Below are 22,167 nucleotides of genomic sequence, written 5' to 3' on the forward strand. Positions count from 1 at the left end.
AACAACTTGTTACATTTCCACTGATCAGGAAGTAGAGACTGCAGAGACAGAACAGGAAATTAGGTCACGCTATATACAGTAAGGTCCACCTGCTCTAATGACATACTTCCACCAAGTATCTCTCTCTCCCAAATTGCCCAAGATTCTCCACAATCTGCCTGAATAGTGACACCAACAGGGGACCAAGTGTTCAAACACATGCATTTGTGAAAAACATCTATCATCAAAATCTTAAGTTTCCAAAAGCCGGATTTCCTCATAAGTAATTGGCTTTCTATATTGTTCATGAAAGAAACTCTAAATTAAAAATAGGTCATGTATATAGGTGCTCTGCCTGTATGTGTTTCTATGTACCATGTGGTATGCCTGCTGTTTGCACAGGCAAGAAGAAGGCAGGCACTGGATCTCTTGAAACTGAAATTACAGAGAATCGTTAGATCCCATGTGAGTGCTGAGACTAAAATTTAGGTCCTCTGGAAGATCAGCCAATGCTCTTAACTGCTAAGCCATTTCTCCAGTCCCATGAAGCTAACTTGATCATTGAAGATGTACACAGATAGACTATATATCATACTTTCATTAACTTTCTCCCTAGTCCTTCATGTATTTATTATGTTTTGTCTCTTCTTCCATGAAAGTAAATAAGCAATTATCTTTTTGTTATTTTGTTTTGTTCTTTGAAACAGGGTCTTTCTACATAGCTTAGGCTGTCCTGGTACTCAGTATGCAGACCAGGCTGGCCTCAAACTCACAGAGATATCTGACTGGCTCTGCCTCCCAAGTGCTGCCAGGAGCCACCATGCCTGGCAAACAGTGATCTTATTTCTCTGCGTGTCTTTTTCTGTGTTAGGAGGAACATGATCTCTTGACCAATTTGCCCAGTGTTCCTTTTAATCTTTTCCATATTTTGTTTGTCGTGCTTCATATTCTTCTCTTGTAGCTTCAAACTGTCCTTCCTAGCCTTTTCTTTCTTCTGTCAAAACAGTCACAAATTCCCATTTCCAGGTGAACATAAAAGATGGGATGGCTGTTATGAAGTAATAGATGCCCTATTCCCTGTCTGTGGAAGATTCAGCAACAGTTCAACACTAGGACAGCTTGCCAACTGACTCAGATGACTTGTGGCAAACTCTTGTTTGGATAGTAAAGCCAGGGACATCCCAGAACTCTGTCTGTACAGGTTTTGCTCTTCTAGGTGAACTGCTTCATCGTTTGGATATTTGGGGATTTTGTAAATACATGCCCAGGACTTTAGTGTTTCTGGAATCAGTGGCACACCCTAGCGCAAAGAAGAACATTATCAGGAGCGGGCCAAATGCATGACAGAAGTGCAGCAAGGATTAGCATCTAAAGCTCTTAATGACAGCTGCCTTTCAGGGACTTCTAGATGGTGAGCAGGTGGACTAAAGAGTTAGGGAAATGAATAGTGGAGGAAAAATCAGGGCTTGGGTATACTATGGAGCCATTCTGTATAAAGATCAGCCTAGTTAAAGACCAGGTTTTACACTAGGAAATCTCTGATATTATGAATGGGCAGCTAGTGGCATGCCAGACGTGTTCAACAGAGGAATCTGGGTTTGTTATACTGACTCCAACAACAAATAGGCAAGCATACCCACAAGTCACATAGCCAACCTGTGACCAGACAGATACGTAAATGGAAGTCCTATTGAGTTTCAGGCTTCTTTATCTTTTCTTCAGATGAACATAAAGCAATGTCCAGATTTCAGCCTTTTGCCTAATTGTCATGTAATACATTTAACGTTAAAAAAAATGTAGCTGCTACACTGGCTTGAAACAAAACTATGCTAGGTACTTAAGAAATGTTTCCACTGATGAGGGCGAGTTCTAAGGCAAGCTGTGGGTGGAAGACAGTCCTGGGTAAGAGGCAGGAAGTGCTTTGGTTCTTCCTTCTTCTCTGTGCTGCTGGTGATCAAATCCGGGGCCCCCTTTATGCTCATCAAATGGTCCCCCATTGAATGACAGCCTCAACCCTGGCCCTGGAAATTTCTCTGTCTCTGTTTTGTGACAGGTTGTCACTACTGGCTGACAATGGTCTGGAACTTGCTACGTAGAGCAGATTTATGTCAGTCTTCCAACAGTCCTTCTTCTGCCTTTGCCTCTCAAGTGCAGGGCTACAGTCCCTTGTCTCTATGCCAAGCTTGCTTCTGAGGTTTTTAATGGGAGCAGAAAGCAATTGACTGCCAATGAATTAGAAAGCAGGAAAGTCCTAACTGGTTATCTATGCAAAGTAGACAGCAAAATGCCAAAGTGATCTTCAAATAATTTTCTGACTCTAGCTTTCCAAAGCCAAGGAGTTCCTTCGATTGGCCCTTTCTCAGTGCAGTCAATGCAGGTCTATTTGACTTTGTTCAGTCTATATAGCTCAAAATCAGTGATAAATAAAAGCTTAAACTTTTCAAGCTATTTGCCCCCAAACACTGGATCCCATTGTGGTCTAGAATCCAAATTCTATCTTCCTTCCCCTCACATAGTAAGTAATCGTCCTTTGCCTTAGTGTCCTCTGCTGTTAAGTGAAATGGAACATATGTGAGATTTCAGCCCCTCTAAGTGTATAGTCACTCATTTATTTCTCCATTCAGTCATTAGTATATGCTTATCATCTTCCATGTATGCACACATGAAGGAATTAGGCAGCACACGGCAATACAACAGCATAAGCCTGGCTCTTCTTCGCAGAACTTATGAAGAAGCAAGGATACATTTCTTCAACCTGTGACAAAAAGAAAATCTGCATCAAACAAGTCAAATGAACCACATAGGCTTTAAAGAGGTCAGGGAAGAAAGCTTTCATGTTTGTTTTTTTTGTTTGTTTGTTTGTTGGCTTGGTTTGGACATTGTTGCTATATTATTTCCTGTGCTGACCATCAAACCCAGGGCCTAAGTTATGTCCTAAGGCCTTGGTTTTTGTATTGTATTTGTCATTGTTTGATACAGTGTTTATATATTTCAGGCTGGCCTATGACTTGTTCTGTAGCTGAGCACGACCTTGAACTTCTGATCTTTCTTTCCCTATCAACTAAGTACTGGGATTTCAACCTTGTGGCACCATATCTGGTATTTAGACAATGCTGGGAATGGAGCAGGGTTTTGTGTATGGTAGGCAAGCATTCTACCAACTGAGCTACATCCTAGTCCCTATCTTGTTTGCCTTGTTGTTTAATTTTTATTAACTAATTTTGTCTTGGACAATTTCATACATGGATACAATGTATACTGAGTAGTCTTTCCCCAGCGCTCTTTTCGTTATCTCCTCTCACTCTCAGCCCTCTTTATCACTCCCAGTTCCTTTCCCAGAATTGTAACTTTTGGTTTGCTTTTGTGACCCACTTAGTTTAACCAGGGTCATTGGTGTGACCACTGGATTGGCAGTATTCATTGGAGCCTAGTGGGCATATAAACTAAAACAACTCTCCCTCTAGCAAGTAGAACTCTGTGTGGGCCAGACCTCTAGAGGTCCTCTTCTATGCATGTCTTCACTGTTGATGGTTCATGTACAGACCCAGTGAGGCTATCTACAACTGCTGCTCTTATCAACTAGTTCTGGTTGGCAACCAAGAGGAATGAACAGAGTGTGGTGATGGAGGAGCCTATCAGACTTCAATGACCAATAATTTAAAAGAAGATATCCTACTCTTGGCACTAGACATTTGTTGAATAATACATGGATTCTGGGAGTAACACTTTTCAGCCATGAAAAGTAAATCCTTTTAAAGATTTATTTTACTTTTAATTATACATAAGAGAAACTGAGAGAGACAGAGACAGAGACAGAGAGACAGAGAGAGGGAGAGACAGACATAGATGTCGAAGACATTTGATTCCTCTGGAGCTGAAGATACTGGTGGTTGTGAGGAACCTGACATGGGTGCTTGGAACTGAATTTTGTCCTCTCACCGAGTGAGCCATCTCTTCTTCATCCCTAAAACACATTTTTATCATTATAAAGTATATATTTTAATTTGGTTACAGGAGAGTAGGGTTCCATATTCTGTTCTTATAAGCCTTTTATTTTCGTTAACACTCCCTCTGCATCTTTCCTTTCCTATCCCCAACACCTGCCTGCTTCCTGACCTTTCTAGTTACTTTTCAATTGCTATAAAGAGACACCATGGCCATGGCAACTTACAGAAGCACGAGTTTATCTGGAGGCTTACAGTTTCAGAGAGTTAGAGTCTATGATCATCATGGTGGGTAGCATGACAACAGGAAGGCAGGCATGGTGATGGTGCTTGGGTAGTAACTAAGATCAGATCAGTAATCCTGATCTGCAGGGGATGAGGGAGGGAGGGAGGGAGGGAGGGAGGGAGAGAGAGAGAGAGAGAGAGAGAGAGACCCACAACATCAGTCCTCCAATAATTCTTTAATCCTTCTCAAATGGTTTCACCAGCTGGGGACAAAATATTCAAATATATGAGCCTGTGGGGGCCATTCTCATTTAAACCACACTTCAGTATTTCCCCCTCTCTTTCCTAGTTCCTACCTTCTACTATCCTTTCTCTCTTAAAGGACCATCTCTCAGTAGTTTATAAAGTCTTGGCTTCTATAGGCACCCCAAGTTGAACACACAAAACTAGAATTGACATATAAAGGAGAATGTGACATTTTTATTCTGTGCCATGGGTACACTCGTTCAACATAATTTTGGCAGACCTATTTACCTGCATGTTTTACATTTTTATTTTTCTTTACAGCTAAATACAACACCATTTTATTTATCTACCAAATTGTTATGCTCCATTGTCAGTAGACAGACACCAAGGCTGATTCTATCTCTTAGCCATTCAAGGATACTGTAGCAATGAACATGGATGTGCAAATACCTCTGTAGAAAGATACGGAGTCTTTTGGCTCTATGCCCAGATATTGACTATATGAGTCATTTGATAGTTCTATCTTTAGCTTCCATAGGAATCTCCACACTGATTTCCATAGGGACTGCTCCAGTTTGTACTCCCACCAACAGCAACTAAGTATCCCTCTTTCCCGCACCCTTGCAAGCATATCCTAGTGAGAATGGCTATCATCGGGAGACCATGTCACAAATACTGGCAGTTTCAGAGTTTCAGGTTTGAGTTGATGTCTTTGGTCACTTTGGAGATGACAACTTTCATTCTTCTACACATGTACAACCCATTAATATCTCAATGCAAGTGTATCTTCCTTCCTCTTTCTAAGAATCTCTCCTCTACCAGCAACTACAACTCAGTAGTCATCTTGGTTCACTTTTTGTGAAGAAGTTAACTAAGTGTACATATTAAAGTACAAGGAAAGCTACAGGAAAAAGGACAGAACTGGATGTCATGAACCAAATAAACCGTGCTCAAAAAGAAGAATAATACATTTTTCACATATTATATTTATTTTCCCCTTATATTATAAAATACTATAACCAAAGCAACTTGCAGAAGGAAAACATTTGAGTTTATGGTTGCCTAGAGTCCATAATGACTGAAGGAGGCAATTACCCAGAGCAGGAACCTGAGATATCTTTAGTCACTAACATGAGGTAGAGAGAGCTTACTAGAAATGGGGTGAGGCTATACATTCTCAGAGCCCACCCCAAGAGCCATACTTCTTCCAGCAAGGCTCTTCCTCCTTAACATTTCACAAATTCCCAAAACATCTCCATCAACAGGGGACCACGCTCTAATGTATGGGAGCCTATAGGGGACATTTCTTATTCGAATCAGCACATTTATGGATCCTAGGTAGATTTGAATGACAAAAAAAAAAGAGAGAAGACTTTGGGAAGAGGAAGATAGACTAACAGAATGAAGGGGAGGGAAGAGAGTAATGGAGGGCAAATGTCAATAAAATACATTAAACCCATCACTTTGAATTATGAATATATGCTAATAAAGCATTGTTTTAAAATAGATGTCATAGGGGCTGGAGAGATAGCTCAGAAGTTAAACACACTGGTGTTCTTCAAAGTACTTAGATTCAATTTGCACTAACACAGATGTCTATAACTCCAGTTCCAGGGAATCTGATGCCCTCTTCTGGATCGCCTGGGTATTATCCACACATGCTGCTTGCAAGCAAAATGCACATACATATTTAAAAAATTATATTAAATTAAATTAGCATAGACATCCTAAATAGGAACATCCAGTAGTAGAACATGTACCTAACCCATGTGATTACCTGGCTTTCATTCCTACCACTAGTGGCACAAGAAAAGTAATAATCATTTTTTTATGGAAATCACAAACCTGCTTTAGCTCAGGCCTTTGTTCTCTGCAACTTCCCTTCCATTCACATCCCTAATCCAAATTTATTGATCCATTCTTAAATTCTTCCCAGCTCTGCAATTGTCATTACAAGCCTAAATTATCCACGCATGGCTGGTATGACGTACTGTTCATCCACTCAAGCACCTAAGGATTTGTGGTTTTTTCATTAAAGATGTATTTTCTATCAGGTGTAGGGAATGGATGTCAGGCTTAGAGAAAAGACATTTGAGTTTGACTTTGAAATAGGATAGGGATTTGCAGTGACACTGGGAGCAAAAAGAAAACATTTGGGAGCAAAGAAACAATATCCGTGATGTTAGTACCTGCATGCAGACAACTGCCATATTCAGGGTTGTAGTCTTATGTTTATTCCTGTGAACGAACACCACTACCAAAAAATGACTTGTGGATGAGTTTATTCTTATTTACACACACACACACACACACACACACACACACACACACACACACACGAGAGAGAGAGAGAGAGAGAGAGAGAGAGAGAGAGAGAGAGAGAAAGAGAGAGAGAACATAATGGTGGGGAGGACATGGCTTGGTAGCAGTAGCAAGAAGCTAAAAGATCACATCTTCAACAACAGACTTGAAACGAAGAGAACAAACTGGAAGCAGGTTGAGGCTATAAACTTTCAACGTCTACTCTTACTGACACTCTTCGTCCAGCAAGACTCCATCACCTAAAGGTTTACTAACCTCCCCTAAACAATACTGCCAACTGAGGACTAAGTTTTCACAGATATGAGCCTCTGGGGGAAATATCTCATTTAAACTACCACCTGTGGAAAGCCGTGATAGCATTCGCCATTACAAGATGGCGCCGGCTTCCGCTGTGCCCCACATGGAAAGCCGCGATAGCATTCGCCATTACAAGATGGCGCTGGCTTCCGCTGCGCCAGCCCGACTTCCTTTCAGGAAACTAGCTGTGTGCGCATGTGCAAGAGTGTGTTCGCGCCAAGTCTTTGCCCACCCCGGGGCGTGCCAGTGAGATCATGGGTAAGCGACCAATCAGGCGTGGACGCGCCGTGCTAGGGTTTTATAAGCAGCGCCTTTCTGGGCCCCGACTCTCTCCTCTTCAAGATGCAATAAACGCTTTGCTGCAGAAGGATCCTGGTGTCCGCGCGTCGTTCTTGTTGGAGAGACGTTGGGCGCGCGACAACCACCGACCGGTTACTGGAAATAACCCCTTCTACCTATAATAAAAGAAAATAATTAGAAGTGATGTTTGTTGAAACAGTAAGCTAAAGACAAAAAAACAGAAGCCTGGCTGGGCATGGTGGTGCATGTCTTTGACCCCAGCACTTGGGAGGCAAAGGCAGGTGGATCTCTGAGTTTGAGGTTAGCCTGCTCTACAGAATAAGTTCCAGCTCACTACTGCAATATTCTACATGAAAGAGAGGAGCTGATTCTAAGGGGCAGCAATGGGGCAAAACATAAATAAAGAGCTAGAGAGCTAGGCACATGTGAACGGTATTTAGAAGGTAGGTGACAAGATTTAGTGACAGATTTCGTGAGGGGGTTGTGGAAGAAAGTCCATGTTTGATGGGCTGGGTGAAAGGGCTATTTGTTAGAATGGGGGTTCTAGAGAAACCATACTTGAAGGAAAAGTTATGGGACACATTGTAAACATACTGAGTGTATAAGGACCACCTTCAAGATCTGTTACATAAACAGCAATGTGAAAGAAAGGCGAACACCTTCCAAGTAGCTTAATGAGAAACTGCATAATCTGGCACAACTATTAAAATGGAAGATTAAGTTCTTACTAATTACATCCTTTCTTAGCCGGAAGTCTATTGTACTTAGAAATCATCATTAATTTAAAGAACAATTTTAGAAACCAAAGCCTTTATAAGGCTGGAATGCATATAGGAGAAAATACATTCCTGTGACTGTATTAAATTAACAACATAGAGCTTTTTAGCTCAGTTGTCTGGAATGATTTGGCCAGCTTGTCTCTCTGCATTATAAACTCTTTTCCTTCCAAAGACTTAGAGCTACCCCAATGAGCTATGTAGATGGGGCATAGAACAACACAGGTCATTGAAAACCACAGATGAGTCAAAGGTCTGTGGGAATCACCTAGGAAAAAAATGTACCCTCTCATGTTCTGAATCCTGGCAGGTCCAACTGGGCAGGTAGTGACCTTCTTAGGGTCCGTGCTCTAGAAAGTCTACCTCATGTAGCAGTTAAGCAAGAATAATTTGAAGGAATAAAAGTGGTGATAAAACATAAAAGCTGGGCAATAGTGTCACACTCCTGTCATCCCAGCACTCAGGAATCAGAGGAAGGTGGATCTCTGAGTTAAAGGCCAGCTTGCTCTATCTAGAGCCGTTTCTAGGAAGGCCATGGCTACACGGGGAAACCCTGTCTTGAACCCCATACCCATACACACAAAACCACAAGAAAAAGCATAAATTTAAGATAAAGACTGTTCAGGGGTTGGGGATTTAGCTCAGTGGTAGAGCGCTTGCCTAGCAAGCGCAAGGCCCTGGGTTCGGTCCCCAGCTCCAAAAGAAAAGAAAAGAAAAGAAAAAGATAAAGACTGTTCATTGTCATGCTATTCTTTGTACGGGGTTGATTACATAAGAGAGCAAGTAATAAAAGCTGGGAAAGTGATTAAAGAAACAGAGAGATCTTATACGAGTTTTTTGATTTAAAAGTAGACAGTGTCCTTTGTTTTCGAATAGCATAAAAAGTATGATAACTGGAACTGCCTTTTCAGAGGATCTGAGGTCAATTCCCAGCGCAGTCACCCGCATGCTCATGCACAGCCTTACACAGAGACATGTATGTAATTAAACATGAAAATTAGAAGAAAATCTTGGTGTTGGGGCAATGGTTGTTCCGGCAGTTAAAAATACTTGATGCTCTTTCAGAGGACCCAGGTTTAGTTCCCAGCACCCACGCGGTGGCCCACAACCGTCCAGAAATCCGTTTTCAGATCTATTGTATTCTTCTGGCCTCTGAGGGCACCAGGCACAAATGTGATTTACTTTCATACATTCAGACCAAATACTTGTACACAAAAATATTTTTAAAAGATGACTGAAATGGCAGTTATTTTGTCACGATGTCAGACAAAATGTTCGAGATTCTACCCTGTCGTCTTTCTTTTCTATCCACACTGTATTGGTATAATAATGATACCTCCAAAACATGCTGAGTCCACATAATTTTCTATCACCTGGAATAAGTTACTTTATAATACCTCTTCCTTCAGTAATGGCAGCGATCCCTCAGCCTCTACTCTTACACAATTCTACACACTAGTTTTCATTCGGCAGCCAGAGTAGCGTGATCTTGGGAAAATTCCTTCTAGATCATGTTCCTTTGCTTTAAAACTCTGATACTTTCTCTTTATGTGTAGGGCGTGATTTCCAATTGATTGAAGCCATCTAAAAATAATCCAGCTATCTGCTGTCCATGTGTTTCTTCCACACAGTCTCTCACTATGCTCTTTCACCCTTCCCTGCACTGTAGCCATAAGTGGTTCCTTTGCGTTCTTCAAATAAGCCCCTCAGTCCCTAGAGTCACTGCACCTGTGGCTCTCTTGGCCTCAAATTCCCTTTCCTTCTATCACTGTGACCTAACTTCTTTGCTTTCTCACTCTTTATTTTCCATTTAAAAATGTGTGTTTCTCAAGCATCCTTGATCTGACTCTTCTCTCTCTTTTCCCATTAGGATGTAACACATGCAATGAAAGTTTCCCTCTTAAGTATCCAATGTCATGGTCCACAGTACAGGGAAATGATTCTCCCCTCCCCAGTATTGAATGCTATATGTTTTCATAATTCACAATGAAACCAAAACTCCATACCCCCCCACAACACAACCACTGCTGTACTGTACTTTCTTTCTCTGTAAATTCATCTATTCTGGGTATTTCATGTAAAACGATCTGTATAATGGGAGTGGAGAGATAGTTCAGCCAATTAGATACTCTTGAAAAGGACGCAGGCTCAGATTTCCAGCATCTACATGATGGTTCGCAACCACGGGGAACTCCAGTTCCACGGGATCTTCTCCTTTCTTTAGATTGCCATGGGCAATATATTCAGGGGGTACATTGCAGATCACAGAGGCTCCCTTTCACTTAGGACTATAGAGAAGGTCACTGCATCTGAGACACCTTACCTAATTATTCCAAGGACAATCATCCACCTCCACCATCCATCTCTACTGATTTGTTCTATTTTGTTTTCTCCAGGTCACTAACCACTGATCAAAATAACCTTGTTTATTTCATTACTTTTCATATCTGCCTCTCTCCACTAGAATATCGGGTTCCCAAGGACAGACTTGATTACTGCTACACTCTTAACCTCTACGAAACTGATTGCCAAATAGTAAAACTTCAGTAAGTATTCAGAGATGATATGAATGGATCTCCTAGGGAAAAAATGATTTTTTTCTGTCATCTCAAACATTATTCAGAAGTGTACTAATGACTACGTTGGTGTTTTCTGGTTCCGGTAGTTATTCTTTGGAATAAACAAAAAGTAGTCTGACTACAGTGTAGGAAAAGCAGCTGTAGCAAAGAGCGTGTGGGTTCCTTGGCTTTCATTTTACCGTTTCCCAACTATGCCCTCATTTTCGCTACAGTAGTTGTAAAATGCAGCCAGTCCCATTGGAATCTGCTCGCAACTCCCTGCAACTGCAGCGGATGAGAATAACGAAAGAAAGAAAGCCCACTGAGGAAAATGAGACATGAGACGCCTCACTCTGTAAACTGAGCCTTCTCCTTCTGGATGACTGGATTTTCAATATTGAGATGAGGTAGTCGCGTATTTCTGACCTGGACCTTTTTCTAGGTCACCATACCTTTTCCAGAAAATAATAGACAAAAAAAAGTGATAACTTGGTTTTGACTCTCAAAAAAATAGTCATTTGAGTAACATGGTCTACTTGTTGAGATAAAGGAAAGAGGAGGTGCCTGTCTAAGAGGTTTTGCCTGTTCAGTAATAGGGGAAGGATACTGACTGAAGTTTGTGTTCACAATGTTAACTCCTAGTATCAATTTGTCTTCATATGCTCCTCTTTGAGAGTCGAAGCTTAAAACAAGCAAACAAACAATAGAAAAAAGAAACCCGAATCAGATATAGCTCATTAACATTTCAGTCAAAATACAAGTTACCTATAAACATTTTCATATGAATTCTTTTTTTTTTCTTTTCTTTTTTTCGGAGCTGGGGACCAAACCCAGGGCCTTGTGCTTGCTAGGCAAGCGCTCTACTTCATATGAATTCTAATATCATCTTTCATAAATGAATTTCATGGATACCTTTCAAAGACTGTTATTGGGAATTGCTGGGAGGCCTTCTTAAGGCTGCACACAAACACTTTCTTGGTACAGCCTGGCCCGGGGAGTAAAAGTTTGGCAAGGGGAAGTGTGTGGGAGGCTGAGATTCCTGCAGGGTTGCAACTCCCCCAAATCTAATGACTGCTTCCAAAATGTCAAATACAGACTCGAAACTCACAAGAAAAATTAAGTTCAGGTATAAACACATATAAGGGTAGATAGATTGCTCACACTCATTTATTTTCTAGTGTATGCTGATTCTAGATTAATATTCAAAACAGCATAGAACAGAACATATCATTTATCAGACATGGGAGAACAGTATATGTTGTTTATGGATACACAGAAATGGAATGAAAGCACAAAAATGTATATGGCTGTCAGAAGAGAATCTCAGGAAGGTGATATGGAAGAACATACGGTAGCTTACTTTCATTGTTCAGTGTTTTTCATAAAGCTATTGACATGTAACACGTGAAGTAAAATGGCATTTAAGTGTAAACAGGTTTTCAGCACTGGTTCTGTAGAATTTAAATTTTTAGAAGTTGACTGGAGAGATGGCTCAGTGGTTAAGAGCACCGACTGCTCTTCCAGAGGCCCTGAGTTCAAATCCCAGCAACCACATGGTGGCTCACAATCATCTGCAATGGGATCTGATGCCCTCTTCTGGTGTGTCTGAAGACAGCTACAGTGTACTTACATATAATAAATAAATCTTTATACAAAAAGAGTTGAGTGTGGTCAGGTGGTGGTGGCCCATGCCTTTAATCCTAGCACACGGGAGGCAGAGGCAGGTGGATCTTTGAGTTTGAAACCAGCTTCATCTACAGAGCAAGTTCCAGGACAGCCAGGGCTACACAGAGAAACCCTGTCTCAAAAAACCAAGAAAAAAGAGTCGAGGGTGTTTGTTATATTATATATACTTTTTAGATGTCTGTTACATTTAATTAAAAGTGCTAAGTTTCAGTCTTCTCAATTCTCCTCTAGTTATAAAGGCCTCTGAAAACTTTATCAAAATAAAATCTTTGCATAAAATAAGTTTCAAGTTACAATATGCTATTTGGTATTTCATGTCATTTAAAATTATTACATTTTTATTTAGTATGAGTGTGTGTGTGTGTGTGTGTGTGTGTGTGTGCACGTGCGTGTGCATGAGCAACATGGAGGTGATCGGACTACATATGGGAATCTGTTTCTGTTCTCTTATTCCACCTTCTGGGGATTGAACTCAGGGGGTCAGGCTTGGCCGCAGGTTCCTTTACCTACTGAGCCATTTTATAGGCCCGTAATGCCATTTTAACATATCATAAGTACATAAAGTATATCCATTGCTTGGATGCACCCAAAATGAAACTTAACGGATACGAAGAAGTCTTGTGCCTTTTCTTCCTCAGCCAGATCCTAGCCCATTTTTGAGTTTCCACAAAATTGATACAGAGTCTCAGTTCTGTTACCACAGAATCCTGTCTCCTGCTCAAGGAAAGCACTCCAGACTGGGTTGTTTCACTGCTGTGCATGCTGCCCTCTACTGGTTGACGATTCTACTTGCAAGTGGTTCGCTGCCGTGTTTGGTTCCTTTATCTCCTATCAAAGTCACACCCGAATTATAAACAAGGTATGCATGTGGCCATCCGTCTGGCAAGCTTGTCTGCATTTTTCTCATAAACAGAATCACTGGTTCTACGGCTACGATGTTTTTTTAATAGAAAATACTTATCAATTTGGAGGGAGAGCTTGAGAAGTGTCTCCTATGAGAAGGCACAGCAAGGACTAGCCATACGAGTCAGAAATGGACTTATCTTGTGTGAGGAGTTCGGATACTATTGTGAACTATACTATGGAAGGCTGTTCGAAATGCCATCTGCAGGGGGACACACCGAAAGACTGAGGACCACAAAAAGGAAGCAAACCTTGCTGTGGAGAGCTTTAACAAAACCAAGAAAACCAAGGATTGTGAGACAAACAGTAACAGGAAATGGGGCAGAGTGGTTCGAGGACAAGGAACTACTGAAGAAAGCAGAGATATCAGAATTTGTTTGTTGGTGGCTAACAATGGTATCCATTCTTCCTGCTGGACCTGAGGACTAAAAACTTGTAGAAACTCCCTGGCACTCCTAGATATCAGAAGCAGACCTTAGAAGTGCTGGGAACTGAACCACAACTCTTCTAATTCAAACAAGGCAGGGTGACACATAGAGATAGGGAGCCCCGTAAATTAAGTTTATGAATTACTGCTGAGAGGTTGCTGGGCTCTAGATTTGTCTGTGGATTTGTAGAAGCCTCACTGGGGACTGAGAAATAAGCAAGAAATTGGGACCACAGACATCTTCCACTCTCTCCCATTGTGCCGTGCTCCCCTCTCCTCTCCTCTCCTCTCCCCTCCCCTCCCCTCCCTTCCCCTGCTCTGCTCTGCTCTGCTCTGCTCTGCTCTGCTCTGCTCTGCTCTGTCTTGGCAATCAGAATCTAGAAGCTAGCACTTTAAGAGGGAAGAAGTAAAGTTGGGGGACTCCAACAGAAGCAGAACAGGCCAAGTAGAATGACATCCTTCTTTTTTCTTCTTCTTGGCATAACCACCATCACCACGAAGGATGCTGGCAGTGGGGAAAAGCACCAAGGGGGAAAGAGTAGCCTTAGAAGTAGCTGAAATAGATTTTACTGCCCCTCTCAGAGAAATAGGAACTTGACTTAGTTATTTCTGGCACTGTTCAGCCCTAGGACCACCATGTGGTTTGCCATAAGAAACAAATGAAAGAAACTATATCTTGTAGACATGTAAATAGGCTGATGTTCTCTAGGGGGTGGGCAGATATGCTTTGTCATGGATACATCAATGAGGTTGTTTGCCTCTTTCTTCTACTTAGAGGCTGGGAGCAGAATTTTTATCATTGGGGTTGGGGATTTAGCTCAGTGGTAGAGCCTAGCAAGCACAAGGCCCTGGGTTCAGTCCCCAGCTCCGAAAAAAAAAAAAAAAAGAAAAAAGAAAAAAGAAAAAAAAAAGAATTTTTATCATTATTTGTAACATTCGTTATGCTGGTGGAGAAAGTATAACCTAGTGTTACCAGAGAGACTTAGGAGACATATATTTCTGATTCCGTTAGACAGCAACGTTAAGGATGAGCTAGCCAGTGTTTGTTGAGGGAATGGTGTATGGCAGGCCCTGGACAGTCTCTTCTTACTGACTTTTCACAGCCTTACAAGTGCAAGCTCCGAGGTCAAGCTTACTATCCCTTGAGTCTTGGCACAACTGTCTACACAGAGTAGGAGCTCAGTACATGTGGAATACACTCCATGTGTTATGGGTTGAATGTGCTTTCCCTGGCTCATGGCTCATGTGTTGAGTATTTGGTTCCCAGGTGGTGCTATTTTAGGAAGTTTTATGTGGAAACTTTAGGAGGTAGGGGCTAGTTAGAGGATATAGGCCACTGGGGACATCAATTTAAAGATTATATTTGATACCTAGTTCCTTAGTCATTGTGCTCCCTGTTTATTACACCACTAGGATGCTCTGTCTCACTATGGGTCTAGAATCAAAGTAGTCAAGGTCTAAGCACAGAAATCCTCAAAACCAGGAGCTAAAAGAAACTTTTCCTCCCTTAAGTAGTTTCTTCCAGGTAGTTTGGTCACAGCAACACAAAAACAAACTTAATAGATTGGCCAAGTGATTGAAATTAGTAAGCAATTTTAACAAATATTATCACACACACATACAGTCACACTGGACTAGTCATATTATCATCTTTACCTTCTAAATGAAATTGAGGTCCCAAAAGACTAAGGGATGTATACAAACTTAAGGAGATTCTATGTATCAGAACCTGAATTCAAAACCATTTAGCTGTACCTGGTTTCTATTTGGGAAGATAACAAAATCTGAAGGACAAAAAATAGTGACAATTAAATGAGGTATGGCAGAATTCCAGGAACTAAACCACCATCCAAAGACTACACATGGACTGACCCATGGCTCTAGCTGCATATGTATCAGAGGATGACCTTGTTTGGCACCAATGGGAGGAGAAACCCTTGGTCCTGTCAAGGCTGGACCCCCAGTGTAGGGGAATGTCAGGGTGGGGAGGTGGGAAGGGTGGGTGGGGAAACACCTTCATAGAAGCAGGGGGAGGGGGATGGTGTAAGTTATTTATAAACGGGAAACCAGGAAAGGGAATAACATTTGAAATGTAAATTAAAATATCTAATAAAAAATGAGGTTGTGGATACAGTTATTTCCAATGGACTATGTACTTCAGATGGCTCAAATGATTAGTTTTCTATATCATGTATATTTTACACCTCATCCCCCACCTCCTCACCACACACAGCCTGAAATATCAGAGTCTAGAATTTCCAGCATTGTGACATCAATAACCATGAAACAGATGTCTGCTGATCCTTTGCTCATAAGCCATCATCCTCCAAGTACCATGTTTTTAGTCAAAAGACTGGATACCACATCTGTTTCTCACTAATCGTGTTATCAGTGAGCATCCAGGAATACTTGTCTGGCTTTTCTTAGGTTAAAGGGGGAAGCTAGTTTCAGACAGACTCACCTAAGGGATCACATCAGTTATGAACATAGGGCCTCAATGACACTGATTCTGACCTTGGATTGAGGAGCACAGGTTGCTTTGAGTTTCTCTCTGATGAGTAGAGTCAGTGAACACTGGGTAGATTCCTTATTCCTAGTTGACCCTCTTATTGAAGTAAATATGGCTGCTGCTGGCTGAGGACTTCTAAGAGGAAGTGAGTCAGCTACACTTAGGGGAACTTGAGGAGCCCCCTGTGGAAAGGGGAAGGAAGATGAACTCACACTGAGATAAACCATTTAAAGAAGATTAGCCAGTGCTTTCAACATCACAGAAGAGAAAAGCTTACCAAAATGAGCAGTATTGCAAAAACGGTCACTCTTTAGCCAAAGTCCTAAAAAGTGGGGGAGCAGGAAGTTCGCACTAGCCACTTTCCTCTCTCTATGACTTCTCATGATACTCAACGAGGAAGAGTGTCCAGCAAGAGCAAAGTCCCCAGATAGTCTTTGACACCATGAGAAAAAAATGAACTAGGAGCAACACAAAATCTAACACATCAATCAAACGGCAAATTGATTGGCATTAGTTATTAACATTAATAAATGTCATTATATGTATGCAATAATTCTAGACAGGTCATACTCCTGTTTTCCAGCCCACAGCCCTCTCCTGTTAAGTTCCCTCCAATTGTCTTGTTGCAGAATAGAGAAGTATGACCAGCAAATGCTGCCCACTTTTGAAAAACCAGACCTCGCAAGAACTGTGCAGCCATATTTGATTTCTACTGGGCATAAAGCCAATGTTGGAGGAGTAGAACACGTGCTCCTAAGAAAAAGGTGCAGGGTACCAACCAGGCTACCTTTCCCTGTACATGGATGTGTTCTATAAAGGTTTGCAGAGCAGCACCGCAGTCTAAATGGAAACGGCCTTGCCTTTCAGCCTAGAGTACAGAGGGCCTCACTGATCTTTCCTTCATCCTGACTCTACAAACTTGGCTCAGATTCTCCAGAGAACACAAGCAAAAGTAATCCAGCTGGATGCCCATGTCCTTGATTTGCCTCCCTCAGCTTTGCTTAATGACCCTTTTTATGGTCTTTGCTTTTTGTCTCCACACATGAGCTCATGATGCCACCCTCAGTGTCCTCCACCTCCTCTTTTCCCTTCCTTTTCTTCCTCCTCCTCCTTCTTCGGGGTTTTTGGTTTTGGGTTTTTTGTTGTTATTGCTTGTTTATTTGTTTGGTTTGAGAAAGGGTTTCTCTGTGTAAGCCCTGGCTGTCCTGGACATTGCTCTGTAGATCAGGCTGGTCTCAGATTCTCTTGCCTCTGATCCTGAGTGCTGGGGTTAAAGGCATGCACCACCACTGCCTGGCCCCTCTCTTTCGTCTACCATGCCCTATTACAGCTACATCCTCCATCTGGAAATTAGCATTCTGCTCTGTTAGTTCCAAGTATTTCCATACACTGTTTACCCTTCTTGGATGGGGCTGACCTGCTCCATAAAGCTAGGAACTCCAGAAGCCACCTGTTAACCATCCTGAAGCAATGCCCAGTGTACTGGAGCCCAGCCTGAAGGCTGCACTAATATTCCCACCATCACCAACTCAACCTGTATCCTCACCTCCATTTGTGCCGCCTCCAGTGAGATTAATAAGAGAACTCCCTCAATTGAAATTGCTCCAATATAATTGAATCTGGAAACACTGAGTTCCAGAGGCTCTAAAGGAACAGTTCATGTAGAATTACACTCTGTTCTCATGCTGGCACGACAGTAATCAAGACCATGACGCAATTACCCGAAGAGACCTGGACTGTGCTGGAGGGTAGTGGTTGTGGTGGTTGTTTTCCCTAAACTGCTTTGAAAATATTCCACTGAGGATGGAGAGATGGCTCAGCAGCTAAGAGTGCTTACTGCTTTTGCAAAGAAACTGAATTCAGTTCCAAGCATCCAGGTCAAGCAGCCCACAAGCACCAGGAACTCCAGCTCTAAGGACACCTACACTCACTCACGTGCAGTCTTTTCCTGGCCTCTGTGGGCATCTATGCTCACATGCCCCCCCATACACTTTAAAAAATAATAATAAATCTTTTTCAAAATGAGATACAGAATAATCAAACCCGGAGGTTTGTTCAAATGTAAGTCACTTTTGCCAGTGGAATGGCCTAGCGACTGCCTTCAAACTCTCCGTGGGATCCATGAGCAGCTGCAACTCAGGTCCTCTAAGCCCAGGAGTCTCCTAGAAACTAACATATTTCACCATATTTCTCCCGGCCACAGCATCAGTCACTCCCAGAAAAATCCAAGGGAAGGCAGAATTTCTGTAGTTGGCTGCCCCCTGGTGTTTGCAGAGCAGCAATGACAGGCAGGGCCACAGCACAGCTAAGCTGCAGCAGAGATGCTTGGCTTTGACCTTCAGCCCACGCTCTGCTCACCACAGTCTCAGCACCCGGGAGTTAACTTACTCTCTTCTAATTTATTTTCCACAGGTTTCTAATTTTATTTTTAAATTTTACATGGCCTGAGATTTCTCTTTTCTTAGTTTTTATTTTTAAAACATTAGATTTCATTATAGTGTTTTTAAATATAATTTGTCTTTGTTGACACTCCTGCTCTCCTCCACCCTTCCCTCCTACGCCCTCTTGTATTCAGGTTGCCAGTGTTCAATTGCCTTCCCCTCTTCAACAGGAGATTTCTATTTTCTAAAGGATAACAGACTATTTACTACCAGACCTACATGATAGACCATACCAGCCTGTAAGGACACCATCTCTACTTCTGTGATTGGTTTGTTTTTGCTTTTCGGTGCTAGAGATTGAACTCAGGACCTCATATGTGCTAGGCAAGTGTTCTACAGTCAAACTTAACACCCAGCCCATCATCTCTATGTCTAATGTGTACTCCTAAGAGCCTATAAGAATCTCTCTCTCTCTCTCTCTCTCTCTCTCTCTCTCTCTCTCTCTCTCTCTCTCTCTCTCTTCCCCCTCTCCCCCCTCTCTGTTTTGAGGAGAATTGGTTCCATTTTAGAGAATTCTCTGGACTAAGAATTCCACAGTCATATGTCCACCTATGAGTTTCTGCTAGCTCTACTTCCAAAATATGTCCTTTGTCTGCCCACATTTTTTATATTTCACTCACTTCATATCTAAATTCTAGAATTTCTAAATTTTTTCATTGATACGAGTACACTGTAGCTGTCTTCAGACACACAAGAAGAAGGCATCAGATCTCTGGTTGTGAGGGGCTGGAGAGATGGCTCAGCGAATAAGAGCAGTGACTGCTCTTCCAGAGGTCCTGAGTTCAATTCCCAGCAACCACATGGTGGCTCACAACCATCTGTAAAGGGCATGACGTTAGTTAGTCTGAAGTTAGTGACGGTGTACTCACATACATGAAATAAATAAATAAATCTTTAAAAAAAATGGTTGTGAGCCACCATGTGGATGCTGGGATTTGAACTCAGGACCTCTGGAAGAGCAGTCAGTGCTCTTAACCGCTGAGCCACCTCTCCAGCCCCCTAGAATTTCTTATTATGGTGACATCAGCAGTGAGAGAATCACTAGCATACTATAGTGATCTCTTTACTGCTCTCCCTGCTCCCACTCTTGGCTTCATCTTCTATAATGATTTACTAAAATATAAGCCAGTGCATGTGACTCTTCTCCAATGGCTTCCCAATAGGTTTACACTGAATCTCAAACTCCTTGTATGGATAACTAGAGCTGGGATAATGTAGCTTCTGTTAGCACAATTTCCTGTCCCTCACTACTCCTAAACACCTAGTAAGTATCACAAATATAGCATATAGTATTCCATGTATCCCAGGCTGGGTCCAAACTCACTATGCTCACTTTTTAGCTAAGGATAGCTTTGAACTCATGCTTCTCCTACCTCCTGAGTTCTGGGATTGTAGAAATTCTGCCAAAGAAAATATGTAGTCATGGAATAAACACATGAAAAGATACCCATTTTCGAACTGGACTTTAATTTTTTTCCCTTTTCTTTTCTTTTTTTTTTTTTTCTTTTTTTTCGGAGCTGGGGACTGAACCCAGGGCCTTGCGCTTGCAAGGCAAGCGCTCTACCACTGAGCTAAATCCCCAACCCCTGGACTTTAATTTTTAAAAATTATTATTTTTGTGTGGTGTGTGTGTGTGTGTGTGTGTGTGTGTGTGTGTGTGTGACAGAGAGAGAGAGAGAGAGAGAGAGAGAGAGAGAGAGGGAGAGAGAGAGAGAGAGAGAGAGAGAGAGAGAGAGAGAGAGAGAGAGAGAATTTTAGTGTTTGCATGCTGTAATGTGCATGTGGACGCCAGAGACTAACTTGTGGGAGTTGGTTCTCTCCTTCAGTCGTTTGAGTCCCTGAGATTGAACTAGTTGTAGTCTTGATGGCAAGGGCCATTGCTCATTGAGCCATCTCACTGGTTCCCCAAACTGGATTATTTAATGTTCCATTTTTGAGTTGTTTGTTGGTTATGTGCTTTGTACATATTATTTTACACTCAGAGCATATATTTTCATTTTATCCACTAGAACTTTCATGGAATGAAAGTTTTCCAATGTTTGATGAGGTCCAAACTGTCTACACTTCCTTTTATGGTCTATATGGAGCTAAATCTAACAAGTTTTACTGAACCCTAGAATCTGGTTCTTCTCTCTCTCTCTCTCTCTCTCTCTCTCTCTCTCTCTCTGTGTGTGTGTGTGTGTGTGTGTTTCTGTCTTATAAATTCTATACAGTTTGACAGTGTCGAGAGAAGTCTGTGGTCCAGCCTGAGGCTGTTCAGATGTAGAGTATAAGAATGCCTATTTTGGTTTAGCATTTTCATGAAAATCAGTTGGGGGTATTTGTGTGAGTCTATTTCTGGGTTTTCTCCTCTGTTCTTTTGCCTTAATTCTGATCCAGTGATCCATGTTCTAACCCTTCCACCAATATACTCTCCTAATTACTATAATTATATACTAAAGAAATTATATAGTAAATATAAAGAAATTATATAGTCAAACATCAAGTAGTTCATATCCTCCCACTCTGCCTTTGTCAAGTTGGTTTTAGCTATTTCACAGCTTGTAAGTCCACACTAATAGAATACAGAGGAGAACTGCTCTACTGGAAGACACAATTGGCTGCAAACACAGTCTGTAGGGATAGCTGGCAGGTTCACATTTGCTCACAACTGCCATTTTCTGAAACACATGTGCCCATGTTCAAGCCAGGAAAAAATGTCTCACTGCCCTAACCTTTGCATTTATGAAGTGAGTATCAGCCAGTGCCTCTAGAGAATGCAGTGGGTTTTTTAGGGAATATCATAGAGATTTAGTATGTGTCTCAACACATATTAGACCTTTAATAATGCTCAGACTATTCACCACAGAGTACCTCTCCATTCTGCCACGTCATCCTGGTGAAAACGGACAAGCAGAAAAAAAAAATGTCCACTTCATTCTGTTTCGCTCTTTCATTCATGCCCATCTTTCTCTTCCAGCCCAGAACTCAAACTTCAGCACACTTATAAAGGGTGATTCGGAGTGAGCTCTCTGTTTCATTATAACCCACTGAAGTGTTAGAGTTGTTTTAAAGATATTTATAGGGACTTGTAAGTGGCAACAACAGCAGTGGGCTACTCGGTCCCTTTAAAAGAATACTTGTCAAACCAGGTGGTGGCAGCAGCAGCCTGTGCCTTTAATCCCAACACTTGGGAAGCAGAGGCAGGCAGATCTCTGTGAGTTTGAGGCTACCCTGAAATGGAAATTTCTGGTTTCTTTGGAAAGTCAGCTATATAAAATGATGTTTTGCTGGGGCACACAGGTGAGATGTTTTGCTAAAGCAAACATGTGAAAGAATGTTTTGCTGAAGCAGACTCAGGTGAAAGGATGTATGATGTTAAGAAGGAATATAAACATAACCCAAAAGACGGTGAATGACACTGGATGCTATTGGCACACCTTGCCATTCCTTACTGGTCATCATTTGTTATGACTTCATAGAAAGAAACACACCAAAAACTTCTGGTGCTGCTCTGGCAGCTTCTTGCCACTTCCACAGACTTGGGCCGATTGGCAGAGTGAAATGGAAGTTTC

This window comes from Rattus norvegicus, chromosome X, assembly GCF_021556685.1.
Source record: "Rattus norvegicus strain SHRSP/BbbUtx chromosome X, alternate assembly SHRSP_T2T, whole genome shotgun sequence".
NCBI classification, from domain to species: Eukaryota; Metazoa; Chordata; class Mammalia; order Rodentia; family Muridae; genus Rattus; species Rattus norvegicus.